Genomic DNA, 18,766 nt, shown 5'->3' with positions numbered 1-18,766 from the left:
ATTTGGGATTTCCTCTACCATCCATAAAGTGACAGGGTCAGTTTTCAATCTACCCTGGGTGTCTGATGCAGGAGCATCTAGAGGTATAAGGGCAATCCTGTATCACCCAAAAACATGTACTTAGACTTAGTTTCTGTTTCATGTCTTTACATTTTTGGATACCCATTTGGGTCAAATAAAGGTTCCAACTCTCACAGTTCCACTATCAATGTGTTTGAAAATCCCAAAAAAATAGGAGCATGCAATTTGGCCATCATTCTAGTGACCTAGAAGGTGTGAATTGGTCAAATGAATGTAATTGTGATTTAGAGCATTCCAGAAAAAGAATCAAGTCAAAAGGCCCCACGGTTTGAAAGTTATTGCAGTTTTTTGGGTTTTGGAGACCTCCTAAGAATGCTTCAAAGTCAAGTTTGGGGCATTAAATGACCTCAAAAAGGGTTGAAAAATGGGGGTCGAGTGAAGCTCGTCAATAGAACTATAGAGCGCTTTGAGAGCTTTCCGAAAATGTAAACGGTTCGTCAATCGGAGCTACGGTTCAAAAGTTATGCCTCCCGGAAGTTCGGTTACCATTTCTGGATTCTTCTAGATTTGCACCGACTTCTAACGTAGCTTCTGAAACCTTCTATTTGGTCGATGGAGGCCTACTAGCACTTTCTAGAATATACTCCTAGTCCTTAACCCTCCGGGGTCTATTTAAGGAGATTTCTGGCATTGTAAAAGGCAGTTCAGAGTGGAGTTTGAGAGGAGGTGCTAAAAGGAGAAATATTCTCTAGATTTATGCTATTGTAAGCCCTTAGGGCATGTTATGAAGTTTATTTTCTCTGTACTATTCGTACTAGCTTATTTTCTTAGTTAATATAATTTTCCCTTTCTGTTGGTTCTATTCTGTTCTTGGGTCGTGTCCCCATCAACACCACATACTCAATTTACAATTTCTTATCTAATGATTGACTCCAACTACTACTAGACAAGCTAGAGGGAAAAGAGCAAAACAAGGTGAAGTAGTGTCCAATTGTGTTTCTATTATAGTGCTCGACCCATGATGGTTTTATTAATGTTTCTTTTATGGACTCTAATTATAATGAAGTTTGTATATTTTAAGTTGTATACTATTTGTGGTTTTTGTTATCTCGTTGGGACACATTAATATGACATGTTTTAAAATTGAAAAGGGGGTTGGTTAATTATGGACATGCCTATTAATTAGCTATTTTTTTAGGCCATGCACTTTGGATTAGTCCCCATTTTTTTTACTACAATAATTATGAACCGTTGAATTCAAAATTAAATATAATTTATAAAGGAAACTATAAATCATATAAAATTGTAGATCATATAGTATTTAATGCCTGCACTTCTTATTTGATGAAAGAATATCTATTCAAAAATTAGTCACAAAACTAAAAAGTGACAAGAACAAAACTTAGGTTAGGAATAATAAACCCAAGAATATTTCTTCATATGAAACTACAATCAACCCATATAATTTCAAATTGATATAGCTGAGAAAAGAATTGTTAGAGATTCTTGGTCGTATAAATTTTAAATAATGGGCAGAGATAAAATGTCCTTCGTTGTTAATGATGACAATGAAATGGAATTTTAAAAACCCATGCAACACTTATTTCAGCCATAGTGAGTGTTGCATTCAATTCTATGCAATTCATATTGTGAATAAAAGTTTGACTTTATGCTAAAAATAAAAACAAAAAGCTTTAAAAGTGATAAAATCTATGTTCATCATCATTGCTAAAGAATATTAGGAGTTTAAGGCCAAGATTTATTAGTCATGGACCAACTTTCAATGTAGATAAATAAAAATTAACATGGTCGTGGAGAGTGGAATATCCTAAAATGGATAGAGGAATCGCATATAAAGAATGTCGTGTGTTGGGGCCCTTTACCGATGAAAGTAGAATGCTCTTGCACTTATTTATCTTTTTATATATCTTGTTAGTCCCTTCCTTTTAAAAGGCATAGACTATTGTTTTCATATGAATTAGAATCAATTAATTCTCCTTCCAAACTTTGAAAAGAATAATATATCGTGTATGGTTGACGGTGTTCAATATTTCTAATTTTATGTTAATACGAATTTCTCTATTTTCTTATTGGTGCATTCTATTTTGCTAGTGCTTTAATTAGTTTTCCAAAAACAAAAAAGAGTGGCAACACCTGTAAATCTTTTCTTAATGTGCGAGAGGACAACTATTGTTCGCACGCTTCAATAGAATTGATTGCCGCATTGAAACCTATAGCTCGTTATTGTTACTATTATAATTAAAAACCATGGTTGTTGATAAAAAACGCATGCACATTGCCAAAATCCATCTCCAGAATGTGCATCATATTTGATAATCTGTGCATCCTCCATTTTCTCAGAAAGGGTTAAAGGGTTTAACTTTAACTTAGAGAATTTTTGTCACGCTCATAGTGTTTCTATAAAGGTCTAGGTCCATTTTCTTTTCTAGGTGCATTCATAAGTTTCTAGTTTTGATAAAAATATCGAAGCTAGGGTTATTTTGTTCTTTCTTTTGTTTTAGTAATTATTTTACTAATGTAAAGAGAATTATTTTCTTTGTGACTTTTGAAAGACAGATTTGAGTAGGTTTCCTACAAGTCAAAAGGTTTTAGCAGGGCGTTTTATTTCAAATCTTCACTTCATTTTCTCTTCGAAGTATATGCCTTGAAACATTTTTTTCTTGTTAATTTTTACTTCAATATTAAATACATGCTTGAAATGTGAGAAATAGGAAAATCAAAATCATAAACTCACAACCCTAAACCTAAAAATCTACTTGGAACTTTAAAAAAATTGCTCGGCACATGAAGGTGCCGAGTGCCAATTTTGCTCGGCACTTGAAGGTGTTGAGTCACAGATTGCTCGGCACTTGAAGGTGTCGAGTGCCAGGCAACAGGTGCCGAGTGATAGGAAGCTCGACACTTAAAGGAGAGCTCAACACACAAAGTAAATGCTCGGCAACAATAGATGCTGAGTGAGCTCAGCTACAATTGAGAAAGAGGATGTCGAGTGTTCTATTCAACTGAAAAACTATAACTTAGGAAATTTCAACGTTAATGCTTTCACCATTAAAACCAAAGAGCCAAATCTTTATGCTTCAAAACAAAACTTATCAAATACAACATTCAAGAGAAGATTAATGGATTCAAGTATGCCTGCTTGCTTTACTATTCAACTTGAGATTAAACGATTACAAAATTTGGGAGCATTCGGCTTCAACCAGAAAACCCTAAAATAACCCTAAACTGGTAAATCTTCAAACTTCAATAAACTTTAAACTTGCAACACTAATGGCTACATACAATGGTGGTGCTTGGAGCAATTTCTGCTTCAACAGGACAAATCTAACAATAACAAATTTACAGAGAAAACAAGCGAAGCACGTGCAACTGAAGGTACAAACTTCTTCCTTTCTTCCTTCTCTGCTCTGCTCTGCAACAACTAATCTGCTGAATAATCTGACTGTATTAAAATGAATGTAGAAACATTTCCTTTTTGTCACATTCCATTTTCCCCATCATTTTTGATTTCAAAATCTCACCCACCATATTTATGTTTCTATCTGTTCTGATTGTTAGAAGTGGTAGGTGGGCGTTTGACTCCAGAGAGAAACAACCACTGCATTTAATTTTCCAACATGAAAGTATTAGTGTAGTGGCTTGCAAGTAGAAAATGTAGATTTCTAAACCTAGCTCAAAGTGAATGTTGCTAGAATCGAAATCGTCAACTTCATCTTCAGAATAAGAGATTTTTTACTTTCGTCAGATTTTGGGACTCTACAAGGTTTGTTTGTAAAGGCTGATAAATTTATGATATTTCTTCCAGGAAATACTATTGATCTTGTGATCTTTGGTTTTTTTATTGGTAAGTTTTTATGGGGCGCATTACAATTTTAAAAAAATGTTGTTGTATATTAAGGAGGTGTCTATGTAGTTTTTGAATGTTTTAGAACTATACTCTTGTGGGGTTTTTACTTAGTGAGAGTACTAGTTTAGTAAATATTCCCACGTACGGATCATCCCTCACATATGAATTTTGAAAGAACATTGGAGTAATTAAGCAACCATTCCATTATTGTGTATAAAATTTATATTTAGAAACTGTGTTCATTCCACTTTGCTTGACTCAATATAGTGCAATAAAGCTACATGGTTTATAATGTTTTCAAAACATGTATTTGGAGATAGCCATTTTCAATCTTCTGTACTGTACTTGATATAAGTTGTAAATTTTCATGTTTCAAATTAGTTTTGGATTTGCATGTTTCATAATAGTTTTAGATTTGCATAATTCAAAATACTTTTAGTTTTCATGTTTTAGATTTGAGCATTTCATAATAGTTTTACATTTGCATGTTTCAAAGTATTTATATTTTCATGTTTCAAATTATGATTTTATCATTTATGTGGATGACAATGTCACCATATCAATACAACTTATATTTTATTAAAGTTAACGATTTATTTAAAGTACATGAATCATATATTTAGTGTATATTTTATCATTATTCGATTATTAAATATTAAAAAAATCTCAAAATAATATCTTGCCAAAATAATATGAAGCCAAATGGATGTTGAAATAATAGGGCCTGAAAAAAGGGGCCAAAAATAGGACCTTAAAAAATAAGGCCAAAAGAATAGAACCCAAAAAAATAAGGCTGAAATAATTTCATTAAATTTTTGAATATAAAATATTTTCTTTTTGTTAAATTTATTTTTGCATGCACATTCATGCTTATTTTTTGTGGGGAGTGGGGGAATTTGAAACAAATTCATGGAATGTCAAAAGACATCTATTGGGGGATATGAGGAGTCTCTCATAGGTTATAAAACAAATGCTCCACATTTCATTTTGATTTTGTGTTTTTACAGGGAGGAAGAGGTGGAGACTATTGCAACGGATTAGAGTTTTTTAAGAGGAGTAGATTAAAGTTTTGGAGTAATTTTTTGCATGTGAGATTTCTATTTTTAATTTAATTTTGCATTTAGATTTAGATTTAGTGATTTAAATGTAGATTTAATTTCAAAATTAGTTATAATATTCTCCTTTGATTTAGATTTCAATTTCAATAAGTTTCATATAGTTTAGCCTTGCATGTTTGATTTAGATTTAGAAATCAAATTGAATCAAAATCTATTTGATTTAGATATTTGATAATACATTTCATTTGCACATTTTTTATGTGCATGTTTCAATTTAGAACAATGTTTGCATGTTTCATATTAGTTTTAGATTTGCATATTCCAAAATGCTTTTGGTTTGTATGTTTTAGATTTGTTTGTTTCATAATGATTTAATATTTTCATGTTTCAAAATATTTATATATTTCATGTTTTATAATTAAATTTTAACATTAATGTGGATGGCAATGTCACCTTATCAATAAAATTTATATTTTATTAAATTTAATGATTAATTTAAAATAAATAAATCATATACTTAGTTTATATTTTATCATTATTTAATTAGATTAATTATGTATTTTCTTTAAATATTTTCATAGTATATATAATTTTTTATTAATATTTATTTTTGTAATGTTTGAAAAGTGGAAGACAATGCCACGATATTTCAAGGATCACAACCTAACTATTTCATTTGAAATAGTTTTGATTTTTATTTATGTTATCTTAAAACTTATTCATTTGAAAGAATTTGTGTTAATTATGAATACATTTATATTCTGATACTTTCTATATATTAATGTTTTTTTATAAGTTTGTAGGTTACTATTTGAGTTATGGATGCCTCAAATAGAGAATCAAACATTATTTGATACTAGGCTGACTACTTCAATGACCTCAAATTTCTTTGAGACTGAGTTTGGCAAATGCTTAGAAATAATTAAAGAGATGTTGGTTGTTTCTTTCTGGTGCCAAACGCTCACCTACCTCCCTGATGGCTTGCAAAATGATCAAACGAATTTATTGCATGGCAGGTGGAAATTTTTTCAAATTCAGAAATGGGGGGAAAACATATTGCAAGTATAACAAAAGGAATGATTAGATTCATTCAACTATAGTAGAAGGAGTGAGAAGAAGAGCAGATTAGAAGTTATAGAGAAGGAAGAAGAGAGAAGTGATCAGCAGATCCAGTCGTCAGAGTGCAGAGAGAAGGAAGTTCATTTCATGCCTGCAGTTGCATGTGTTTCTTCTCTGGTCATTCTGTAAGTTCATATTTCATTGTTTGATTCGACTTGTTGAAGTAGTGATTGCTCCAGGCATTATTATAAGCAGCCATTAAGGCTGCAAGTTTGAAGTTTAAAGTTTGAAGTTTTATCAGTTTAAAGTTTAAGGTTATTTTAGAGTTTTCTGGTTGAAGCTGAATGCTCCCAGATCTTGTATTAGTTTGAATCAATGTTGAATAGTAAAGCAAGTAGGCATATGTGATTCCATTGCTTCTCATTCCTTGCATTTGTGAAATTTATTGTTGACTATTTGAAGCTTTAGATCTCTGGTTTTAATGGTTGAAATATTCACGTCATAAGTCTGCACTTGGTATTGTTTTTGGTAGAAGTCATCTATAGTGGCTACCAAGTTCACTCAGTGCCTTCTTCTACCTTGCACCACTCTCCAGTGGCTACCGAGTTCACTCGCTAATCGCATTGTCTATCAAGTTCACTCGATAATCACACCCTACAGTGTCTACCGAGTTCTTCATTTATCAATTTGATTATTCATCTACTGACCTCACTCGGTATCTAGTGTTTACCGAGTTACCCTTCATTTACCGAGATCACTCAGTAAACACTCCTGCAACTCAGTTTCTTAATGTTTACCGAGCAAAACTGCCACTCGGTAATAGTATTTGCTGAGTAGATTTTTTAGGTTTAGGGTAATGGGTTTTTTATGTTGTATTAATATTTCTTGCATGGTATCAGAGCTTTGAGGCCCCACATCCACAGTGAGTTAGGAAATTTATTTTATGGGATATTTATCATGGCAGAAGATGCAGGAAAGATATGGTAGCAGCCACCACCCTTCAATGGACAAAATTATTATACATGGGCAAAGAAGATGAAAACTATAATGGTAGGAAATGATTTGTGGGAGTTTGTAGTTAATGGGTTCAATGATGTGACAGACCTAGCTTAGTATGCTGCTCTCACAAATGCGCAAAAGACTCATTTGAAAGAGTCAAGGAGGAAAGATGCTAAGGCATTAAGTTTGATTGAGGCAGCTATGACAGAGACAGTACTCCCAAAAATTGCAGCAGCAAATTATGCAAAGGAAGCTTGGGATATCCTTGAGACGAATTTCAAGGGGACTGATAAAGTCTGTACAGTAAAGCTATAGAATATAAGGAGGGAGTTTGAGAACTTTCAAATGAAGGAAAATGAATTAGTTGCAGACTTCAGTTCAAGGACCTCCAATGTGATTAACCAGCTGAAGTCAAATGGAGAAGACTATCAAGAGTAGAGGATAGTGGAGAAGATATTGAGGAGTTTACCTTATAAATATGACAATTTGGTCATGACCATAGAAGAGGCAAAAGACCTCACTGTTTTGACAATGGATGAGTTAATGGGTACACTTCAAACCCATGAGCATAGGATCAATAGATTCATATCTTCTTCTTCCCAAGAGCAAGCATTCAAAGCTCAGTCAAATCCAAGATGAAGGGGGAGAGGAAGAAACGGCTCAAGCAGAAACTCTAGAGTCAGAGGCTGAGGTAATGGAGGACAAAGGAATGCTACAGCAGAAAGCTCAAGAAGAGCAGATGGAGCAAGTAACTCACAAAATACTTCAAGAGGAGGTAAGAAAAACTACAACCCAAATAAGAGTAATGTAGAATGCTACTACTATCATAAATATGGACATTATGCAAGTGAATGCTAGAAGAAGCAAAATGATCAGTCAGGACAAGCAAATGTGGCTGATGTTAACATAGGAAGTGAAACAATGCCACTACTTTAATCATGTGTAATGTTGGTGAAGAAGGAAGCCCTGAGGTTTGCTACCTCGACAGTGGATGTAGCAACTACATGAGTGGTAATGAAACCTTGTTTTCATTCATTGACAAGAGTTTCAAATCTGAGATTAAAATGGGTAACAATGGAACCTTACAAGTTGTGGGCAAAAAATCTATTATGGTCCACACCAAGAAAGGTCAAAAGAAAGAAATAAAAATGTGTATTTCGCCCCTAGTATGAAGCACAATTTGATGAGCATTGGTCAGCTCATTCAAAATGGACACAAAGTGCTAATGGAGAATGACACATGTGTCATTCATGAAAAGGATGGAAGCAAGAACTTACTTGCAGCAGTTCAAATGACAAAGAACATAATATTTCCCTTGAAGATAGAGACATGTTTCTCATCTCATGTTGGTGCTGCACCTCCCACACAATCAGCTCTAAGGAGTGTGATTGAAGACCCCTCACGACTATGGCACCTCAGGTATGGTCATCTTGGCTAGGCTGGTTTAAATTTATTATAAAATAAAAGAATGGTAGAAGGTTTTCCATGAATAGGAAATTCATGTGACAAGTGTGAGGCTTGTATTTTGGGTAAGCAACATAGGCTTCCTTTTAATTTTGAAAATTCTAGGAGGGCTAGATATCCATTAGAGTTAGTGCATACTGACCTAGTCAGTCCTATGCAAGTACTTCCATTGGGGGGAGTACTTATTTCATGACATTTACTGATAATTTCAGTTGTAGGACATGGGTGTATTTCTTAAAGAATAAATTTGAAGCATTTGAAAAATTTGTAGAATTTAAAGCCCAAGCTGAAAGAGAATGTGGACATTATATCAAGATCCTTAGATCAGATAGAGGAGGGGAGTATACCTCCAATTCTTTTGTAATTTTTTGCAGGAAACATGGCATAAAGAAAGAACTCACAGCCAGCTACACACCACAACAAAATGGAGTGGCTGAAAGAAAGAATAGGACCATTGTAGAAATGGCAAGGATCATGATGAAAGAGAAAGGTCTCCCAATTTAATTTTGGGGAGAGGTTGTGGCAACAACAATTTACCTAATTAATAGGTGTCCTACAAAGGCAGTCCATGACAGAATTCCAATGGAAGCATGGTCACAAGGAAGATGGACAGTTGAACACCTAAGGGTGTTTGGATGTGTTGCATATGCACATGTACCTAAAGAGCAAAGGCAGAAATTAGATAACAAAGGAGTGAAGTGTATCTTCACAGCGTACAGCTCAAAATCAAAGGCATACAGATTGTATGACCTATTGAACAACAAGATGATGTTTTCAAGAGATGTGGAATTTCTTGAAAATTAGTCTTGGTATGGTCCAACTAATGAGTCACCAAGCACTTCAAGTAAAGTGCCAATTATAAGTGAAGAGGATGCTGATGAACATCAAAAAGAAGGAGAAGATAGAAGAAGAGGCAAGCAGCCTCAATCATTACTGAGCTCCTCTAGGCATGACTAAGTGTCAGTGCCAAGCAATAGCAGTGAAGATTCTAATCCCACACTCTCCTCCTTGTTACCAAGAAAGACCAAGAGTCTTAGCGAGATATACCAAGATGAAAGGTATGAAGATTACGATGAGAGTGTTAATTTTGCATTATTTTCTCATAGTGATCCAATTTATTTTCAAAAAGCTATTAAGGAGAAGAAATGGTGTAAGGTCATGGATGAGGAGATAGATGCTATAGAAAGAAAAGAGACATGGGAGCTAACTGAATTGCCTCCCAAGAAGCAACTGATTGGAGTGAAATGTGTCTATAAGACCAAATGCAATGCTGAAGGAAAAATCGATAGGCATAAGGCAAGGCTGGTAGTCAAGGGCTACAAATAGTAGTATGGAAGAGATTATGATGAAACATATGCCCTGGTTGCAAGAATGGAAACTATGTGTGCTGTCATAGCAATTGCAGCTCAGCACAAATGTAAGGTATATCAAATGGATGTGAAGTTTGCCTTCCTAAATGGTGTATTGAAAGAAGAAGTTTATGTGGAGCAACCACCTAGTTATGAAGTTGCAGGTGAAGAGAACAAAGTATATAGGTTGAAGAGAGCTCTTTATTGGCTCAAGCAAGCTCCACGGGCATGGTACAGTACGATTGACTCATATTTAATGAGCAATGGCTTTAGCAAAAGCAATGGTGAGCCTACACTCTACATCAAGGCAACAAATGAAAATGTTTTGATTGTTGTCTCTATGTAGATGACTTAATTTTTACTAGAAATGACAAGGATCTAATTGGTGAGTTCAAAGAGGCGATGAAAAATGAATTTGAAATGACAGACCTAGTCTCTTGAAATACTTCCTAGGCATAGAAGTAAAAAAAATGCATGATGGCATCTTCATTTCTCAAGAAACGTATGTAGGGTAGATCTTGGAGAGATTCAAAATGCAAAATACTAAGGTAGCCCCCACACCAACAGCAATAGGTCTAAAGTTGAGCAAGGAAGACTCCAGCAAGGGAGTGGATCCAACACTATATAAGAGTATGGTTGGAAGTTTAATGTATTTGACTACAACTCGGCTAGACCTAATGCATGCAGTAAGTTTGATTTTCAGATTTATGAAAACACCAAAGGATTGCCATTGGTAAGTGGAAAAGAGGATCCTAAGGTATATGAATGGTACCAAGGGATTTAGGATTTTGTATACTACAAATGATGATTTCAAGTTGGTTGGTTATATGGATAGTGATTGGGCTGGAAGTATAGATGATAGGAAGAGCACTTCTAGACACATGTTTCACATGGGATCGGGTGCAATTTTATGGGCATCCAAGAAGCAACCTTTTGTTGCTCAATCTATAGTAGAGGTTGAATACATAGAAGAAAATGCAGTAGCATGTTAAGCAATTTGGCTAAGGAGGATCTTGACAAATTTAAATGAAAGACAAGAGAATGGAACCACAATTTATTGTGACAACATCTCATCTATTGCATTGTCCAAAAATCTAGTCTTCAATGGGAGAGGCAAACATATAGAAATTAGATATCACTTCATCAAGGAGTTGGTGGAGAATGGGGATATCAAAATAGAATTTTGTAAGTCTAAGCAGCAGCTAGCAGATATTTTTACCAAGCCATTGGGCATTGGGACTTTTGTACACCTAAGAGAGTGTCTTGGTGTAGTTGATTTGGATCAGTAGTGATCCTTGTTTGTTTGGCTAGGGATAAAGGGGGAGTGTTGGAATATTAATTGTGGTTGGTCATTTCTCCCTGGAGCCAAACGCCCACCTACCTCCTTGATAGCTTGTAGAACGATCAAATAAATTTATTCCATGGTAGGTGGAAATTTTTTCAAATTCAGAAATGGGGAGAAAACATTTTGCAAGTATAAAAAAAGGAATGATTAGATTCATTCGACTATAGTAGAAGGAGTGAGAAGAAGAGCAGATGAGAGGTTGCAGAGAAGGAAAAAGAGAGAAGTGATCAGTAGATCCAGTCGTCAGAGTGCAGAGAAAAGGAAGTTCATTTCGTGCCTGTAGTTGCACGTGTTTCTTCTTTGGTTATTCTGTAAGTTCATATTTCATTGTTTGATTTGACTTGTTGAAGCAGTGGTTGCTCCAAGCATTATTATAAGCAGCCATTAGAGCTGCAAGTTTGAAGTTTAAAGTTTGAAGTTTTATTAGTTTAAAGTTTAGGGTTATTTTAGGGTTTTCTAGTTGAAGACGAATGCTCCTAGATTTTGTATTAGTTTGAATCAAAGTTGAATAGTAAAGCAAGCAGGCATACATGATTCCATTGCTTCTCGTTCATTGTATTTGTGAAATTTATTGTTAACTATTTCAAGCTTTGGGTCTCTGGTTTTAATGGTGGAAATATTCACGTCATAAGTCTGCACTCGATATTATCTTTGGTAGAAGTCATCTGCAGTGGCTACCGAGTTCACTCGGTGCCTTCTCCTACCTTGCACCACTCTCCAGTGGCTACCGAGTTCACTCAGTAATCGCATTGTCTACCGAGTTCACTCGGTAATCACACCCTGCAGTGTCTACCGAGTTCTTCATTTACCGAGTTGATTATTCATCTACTGACCTCACTCGGTATCTAGTGTTTACCGAGTTGCCCTTCATTTACCGAGCTCACTCGGTAAACACTCTTGCCACTCGATTTCTTAATCTTTACCGAGCAAAACTGCCACTTGGTAATAGTATTTGCTAAGTAGATGTTTTAGGTTTAGAGTTGTGAGTTTTTTATATTGTATTAATATTTCTCACAGAAATAATAAATTAATTTTAATTCTAATTATTTAACACTTTTAGTCTAGAAATCAAACCTTAGTATATGATATTTAAACCAAATCATAGCATAGTTTTAATATAAACTATAGAAAAGCTTCTAAAAATAGCTATATCACCAAAACATAAATATATCCTTATCGAAGAAAGTTTTATAGACCTAGAGTTTTGCATTAGAGTTTGCATTATAAATGAAAGAGCAAAAGAGAAGAGGAGAATAGTAACCACAATACTAGAGAATCTTTAGTGCTCTGTTAGATGTTTTTGCAGTAAAGTTTTCAATAAAGTGATGTCGATTTCTTTTCTGAATCCCACAATGGTCAAAGTGTAACTATCTAACAATGCATTGGAGACCATGCGTGCCACTGGACTCAAGGGTTCTTCATCCTTGCAAATATTAACCATGTGATTTGCATCATCTGCTTTCTTCACTACCAGCTCCCTAAGATGTATCTTGGCCTTATCCAAACCATTACCCTGATCATGAGTATTTTCCTTACAAACAAATTTGCCTTCTGCCAGTGAATTTCTGCTAGCCGTCTTCATTTTTTTTCCTTGCAGATGCTTCAATGGTAAGGCAGGAGAAATATATGAATGAAATCGCTTGATTAAGCAGTAGAAAGGATATAGTATTATATTATATTTTAGTAGTGCCTACAACATATGTTTATTTAATGATTAAGACTTTAATATAGTATTATTTGTAGTTGTAACATTAAAATTGCAAGTAAAACTATAAATATAGTTACAATAGTATGGTTATGCACACCGTTTTGATCTCCAGCCGAGAGCAGCTCCCATAATGATCTCATTCAATGTCTGCCACCAGTATTAATGGTTAGACATGTGGTAAACTATTTTTTTTTCCTACAGGATGATTGAATATCAGTGAATCAACAAATCCAGCTTAATAGGAATGAACTCACCGTCACCTTTTTGCTACAAGATGATTGAATATCAGTGAATTGAACCAACAACAAATCGAACTTAATAACAATGAACTCGCGGTAACCTTTTTGCTGCAAGATGATTGAATATCAGTGAATTGAACCAACTACAAATCCAGCTTAATAACAATGAATTCACCGTAACATTTTTGTTACAAAATGATTGAATATCAGTGAATTGAACCAACAACAAATCCAACTTAATAACAATGAATTTACCGTTAAAGAGTCACTGGAAAAATTGACTTGCACCATTCAATGCCTTTCTAACCAAGCAGATGTCATTCATGCTGAGAGTCACGTTCGACAGAGGCTTTATTTCCCCTTCCCAATAACAAACAATGTGCTAAGAGTAAATAAATAAAAACCAAAGTAATAGTAAAGGCATTTTATTTATGGTATATCAGAATTATGTGTTATTGTAATGATAGGATAGTTTTTTAAAATAGGTATGCTAGCATTTACAAAAATTCGCTCAGAAAAATTTCTATGATAACCCTAAAATTGATGTTGTGGAAGAGAAAAAGTATATTATTTTAAATGTAAAATTAGTAACAAACAAATGCTACATAGTGGTGTGTATTTGTTACTTTCAGTATTATATTTTTATAATAATAATAATAAAATTATTCAAATATATTAAATAGATATTAGTTCAACTAAAAATAACTTATATATAATGACAAAACATGTGCCATTGATAATGAGATATACTTGTCATTAATTAGAAATATATTAGTTAAATAAAAATATAAACTTAATTCAAATATAATCCATATTATGAAAAACAAGTATTATAAAATTTAATTCTAACATCAATTTAGGTATTACCATACAAAATAATTAAACAATAGATTAAAAGAGGGTTACCAAAATTTGTTTATGACACGGATAGAATTTGATAATATTTTTAAATATTGAATTCACCTAAATTTGTTTCTTGCCCATTCAATTCCACTAAAACTTTAGAATTGATTATAATTATTATTTTTACATTTGTATATTTTAAGAGATCAGTTTTAATCTTAAAGACTTTATACACTTTTGCATATTATTAGTAGCAAATATAAATTTAAACTAATGTTTACCCAAAAAAAATCATGAAAGAAAAGCAAGATGGAGAAGCACCCGAGAAAAAGGGTCATATAACACTAAATGGAATAAACCAATCAAATTTGAAAGAAATACTTTTTATAATATATAAAATTCATAAATAAATAGAAAAACTTTACAAGCATTCAAATGACAAAAAAAGCACTCGAGAAAAAGGGTCCTATAGCACTAAATGGAATGAACCAATCAAATTTGAAAGAAATACTTTTTATAATATATAAAATTCATATATAAATAGAAAAACTTTACAAACATTCAAATGACAAAAAAATAATGATCTCTAATTGGTGGAAACTAATTCATAATAGGAGAATGTAATAGTACATTGCCTATGACAAATACAATAAGACAACAACTTGTAAAAATGTCTATATGTATATATAGAGAGAGAGATATCATATTTGAAACATCTATTATATCTTTAGTTGAATATGTTTTTAAATAGATGGATCATATTATATATATATAGTAGTCATGGTGGATGGAAGACATTATATTTGAATTATAATATTATGATTCTAATAGTATTATGAATTAATATATTATATTAGTATTATTATATGAAAATAGTACATTAATATTATGGCAAGGTTTGTAAACTTATATTGCCAGAAATATATTTGTGTATTTTTTTTAAAAAAATATTCACCTCATAAATATATTTAATTCAATAAATCCACTTATAAAATGTATTCAATGCTGTGTGTGTGTGTGTGTGTGTGTGTGTGTGTGTGTGTGTGATAATTTATATAAATTAAATATATATTTTATTCAAAATAATTAGGGGAGACCTTATCGCATTAATATTTTAACCATAATCGATAACAAAGGTTTTGATATAAGCTACTTCACAATAAATAAAAAATAACTAATGGTTTGTAAGTTAAAATTTAGTAATGGATCATAATATATTGCATCAAGTAAATGTATGACTTTTAAAGTATAGTTATAAATGCAAATTTGTTAAAATAAATGGTGGTATTATTCAGAGACCTTCTAGAGACTTCACACAAGATACTGCCACAAATGTTAATCCTTTTTCTCTCTCTTGCTCCTATATCAACTATATCTTTTGAAAGAGTTAAGCCTTGAGACTTATGAATGGTCAATGCCCATGCTAATCTTCATGGTAATTGAAGTATTCTTCCCTTTTGTATTGGTATGATTGGAACTATATTTGGATGATGATCTTCAAATGGTATTCCATTGTAATTTTCAAAGTCAATTGTTACATATATTGGTGGCTAAGGTGGGGCACCTTCTGGTATGTAGACAATTTTCCAAATATACCCAAGTGCTCCATATACAAGGCTTGCTTGTAAATAAAGACTTTAAGTCAATATCAACCTTGAATTCTTAGTAATCAATAATTCTATATCAAACTCATCATTTGAACAATCTTCTATTGTATTAACACTTGTTACTTTTATTGTAATGTTATGTGCAACATGGTTCTTCAATGAATATAACATTCTCTTCTTATGGTTATGAACATTGTCATTTGTGGAGAATAGATGCACATCATTATCAAATTCTTCATTTTTTGTGAGATTTAAATTGATAGGAGTTCTCATCATAAGCAATTTCCAGTTATCAATTTCCAATTATCAATTTATGGGTACGCATCTCTAAGATTTGTCGGATGAATTTTTTGTTGTTGGATGTTTGTTTAAATTTTCTCTAAATACTTTACCTAAAGTAACCACTAGTTTTAATTCCTCCCATAATAAATTTTCCCTCTTATTGCTATCATAAACTAACCTATCATTGACTAGAGGCTATTGACCCAAGCCTACAACCAAAATAATCGATATACGTGGAAGATAAGAAACAAAAACTACATTCAATTTGTATACTAACATTGTTCTAATTTATTGCATTAAATTTACATAAAATAGTTTCTAATTTAATTGCAATAAAAATGAAAGTATACCTACAAAGTTTGTGTTTGCACTTTATGGAAATACTTTCCGTATTGAGAATATATGCTCTCGAGCATGTTTTGGCTAATGAAGCTCATCTCATCAATCAAAATTTATTTGATGTGTGTCATCTCTTCTTAAAAATTTGCAAGTTTGGATACTTCCAGTTGACAAAAATCTCTCCTTGGAATTCTTATTTTTCAATGAATTATAAAAGCTCTGATATTTAAGGTTGTGACTCCCATTGGTGTAAGTAAAATAAGAGGAGAAGGACCTAGACTTTCTTCATTTTTAAGAGCTTGACTAATGACACCAATCAGATATGACTTTTTTGATTGTTTTGTAACTTGAATTATCATTAATATAGGGCTTGTACTTTGATGCCTATTGTAGTGTATCATAATTATAACAATAACCTTTTTTTATTAATTACTAAAGGTTTTATAGTTGATGCATTATAAAAAACTATCATTTACAAGACATCCATGGTCCTTTAGGTTTCTTATGAAAGTGATTTTTTTCACTGTATAATCTTTATCCTGATTTTCATTAGAATAATTTGTATTTCTATCAATATATTTTCTTCTGAACATATCTATTTCTGAAACTTGCACATTTTGACCATGATGAACTTTAGATATGATTTCCCTTTCATGCTCTATGGTTTTTCCTTGAATAAACTCATCTTCTTCAATTTCTTCTTCATTAGTATTTTCAACATATTCTGTAATTGTTTTCCATTACACATGCTAATTATTATAATTGAATGATGCAATATTTCTATTAATAAATTATTATCTTTACTGATATCCCTTTCTATGTCAAAAAATGGTGTGGAAAGTAATAGCTCTAATAAGAAAAAGTCAATACTTTTTTTTAACCCAAACAAAGGAATAGATACAAAGCTTAGAAGAGCTTTGACAATAGCTACTTTTTCCTTTGATTCCCATTTGTTGTCTTGTCTACTTTTAGCACTATATATCCATGATTTGGTTGCATCAACTAATGACACACCTTCTCTATAAGGAGGCCATTTTTCATAACCATCAATAAAAAATTTATTTTTTTCATTATTGTTCTCCTCATTATTTTTAGCTACAGGTTTGAACACTTCACTTGAGACATCTATAGTGATAAATTATCTACTATTCTCCATGAATGGAAGTTTAATAAGATACGATATTTTTTTTGAGTTCCAATGTAAATTTCTATTATAGTTTCTACAAGAAGCCTTCTATACCCTTGTATAGTCAAATCATTAAGATTTTCCATATTCAAAAGATGCATCAAGATTTGGTTGTATGTTTTTGACATCTTCTCATCTTTTAATGCAGACTTTGCAATGTATTTCATTACTGCATGTTTGGACAAAACAAGATGGCTATCTATATAAATTCTCTCAATAGTTTTAATATGTGACAATTATGAGAATTAAATCTATCACCATTTGATCCAAGTTTAAATTTTCTTTCACCTTTTTCTATATCTTCATATAGTTCAGATCTCCTAGATTTAATGGCCAAGGAGCATTTTACCTATAATAAATAGGGAAAATTCATTCATCTCATCTTTTTCTAAGTATAAATAAAATTATTATATACAAAAATTATTTGGTTACACTATTACCTACACACTCTCTTTCCTTTTTTTCATAGGCATGCACCCTCTCTACACAATGTATGTCACTACATAGTTTAGTAACTTTTCATAGTCATTATCAATATCCATGTCTTGAATTTATATTGTGTTTTTAAGGAATAAATAATAGAATGAAAATATTTCTTAGAAATTCTTCTTTTTTCCCATTTTAAACAATCAATATTGTTCATATTGGGTGCTCCATTGATCCATAAGAATCTTGTGCACATATGGTGAACCCCTATGTTTACATTCATACCTATGCCAAAAATCTTTGAAATTCATTCCATTTTCAAGAATTTTTTTTTCTAAATATCATATGTCTCAAGTGTGTGTAATATTCAACTATATGAGGATAGTTTATAATTTTTGTCTTCACCAATTTTATGCTTCTTTTGGATCAATAGGTGGTGCTCATGGCATTAGGGCATGCAAATCAAAGCAATACATATCATCTATACTTAATGTGAATAATGTTATTGGAGTTCCAATTTGGTGAAGCATGTCTATCATATTTGAGTAAAATCTAGCCCAATATGACCTTGTCCCTCTTCAAATTGTTCCAAACCACATCAACTTATTAGCTAGATGAGATTGTGACATATCTTCCATATGTTGGTGTAACCCACTGATAGTGATAGTCACATATTTAATATTCCTTTTTGTAAATACTACAGATGAATCTTATGCATGGTGCATCATTATCATATTCGTCATAAAATATCTAAACCTTGAATGTTGTCCAAATTAATTATCCCTATAATGAATTAGATGCTTCATAAATTCAAGTCGATGTACATATTTCATTCATGTTTTTACAATGACATGCACCATCAAGAAATTATGTAAGAAATGCCTTGTCAAGTAACCCTGGTGTCACATATTCATTCACTAGAGATACACCATAGTCTTTTGTACCTTTCAGATATATCATTATCTTTTTTACT

At 32.4% G+C, this 18,766-nt stretch overlaps 1 pseudogene; it reads right to left on the bottom strand.

Annotated features, from left to right (window-relative positions):
* Nucleotides 1-12,854, bottom strand: part of LOC149565643 (wax ester synthase/diacylglycerol acyltransferase 7-like) — a 263,490-nt pseudogene extending 250,636 nt beyond the window's left edge.
* Between the last annotated feature and the right edge of the window lie 5,912 nt (nt 12,855-18,766).

The sequence above is a fragment of the Cupressus sempervirens genome, chromosome 3 (assembly GCF_028749045.1).
Source record: "Cupressus sempervirens isolate cs-2001-9-10 chromosome 3, ASM2874904v1, whole genome shotgun sequence".
NCBI classification, from domain to species: Eukaryota; Viridiplantae; Streptophyta; class Pinopsida; order Cupressales; family Cupressaceae; genus Cupressus; species Cupressus sempervirens.
Note: the sequence above shows the minus strand (reverse complement) of the source record. Positions and strands in the feature narration are given on the sequence as shown.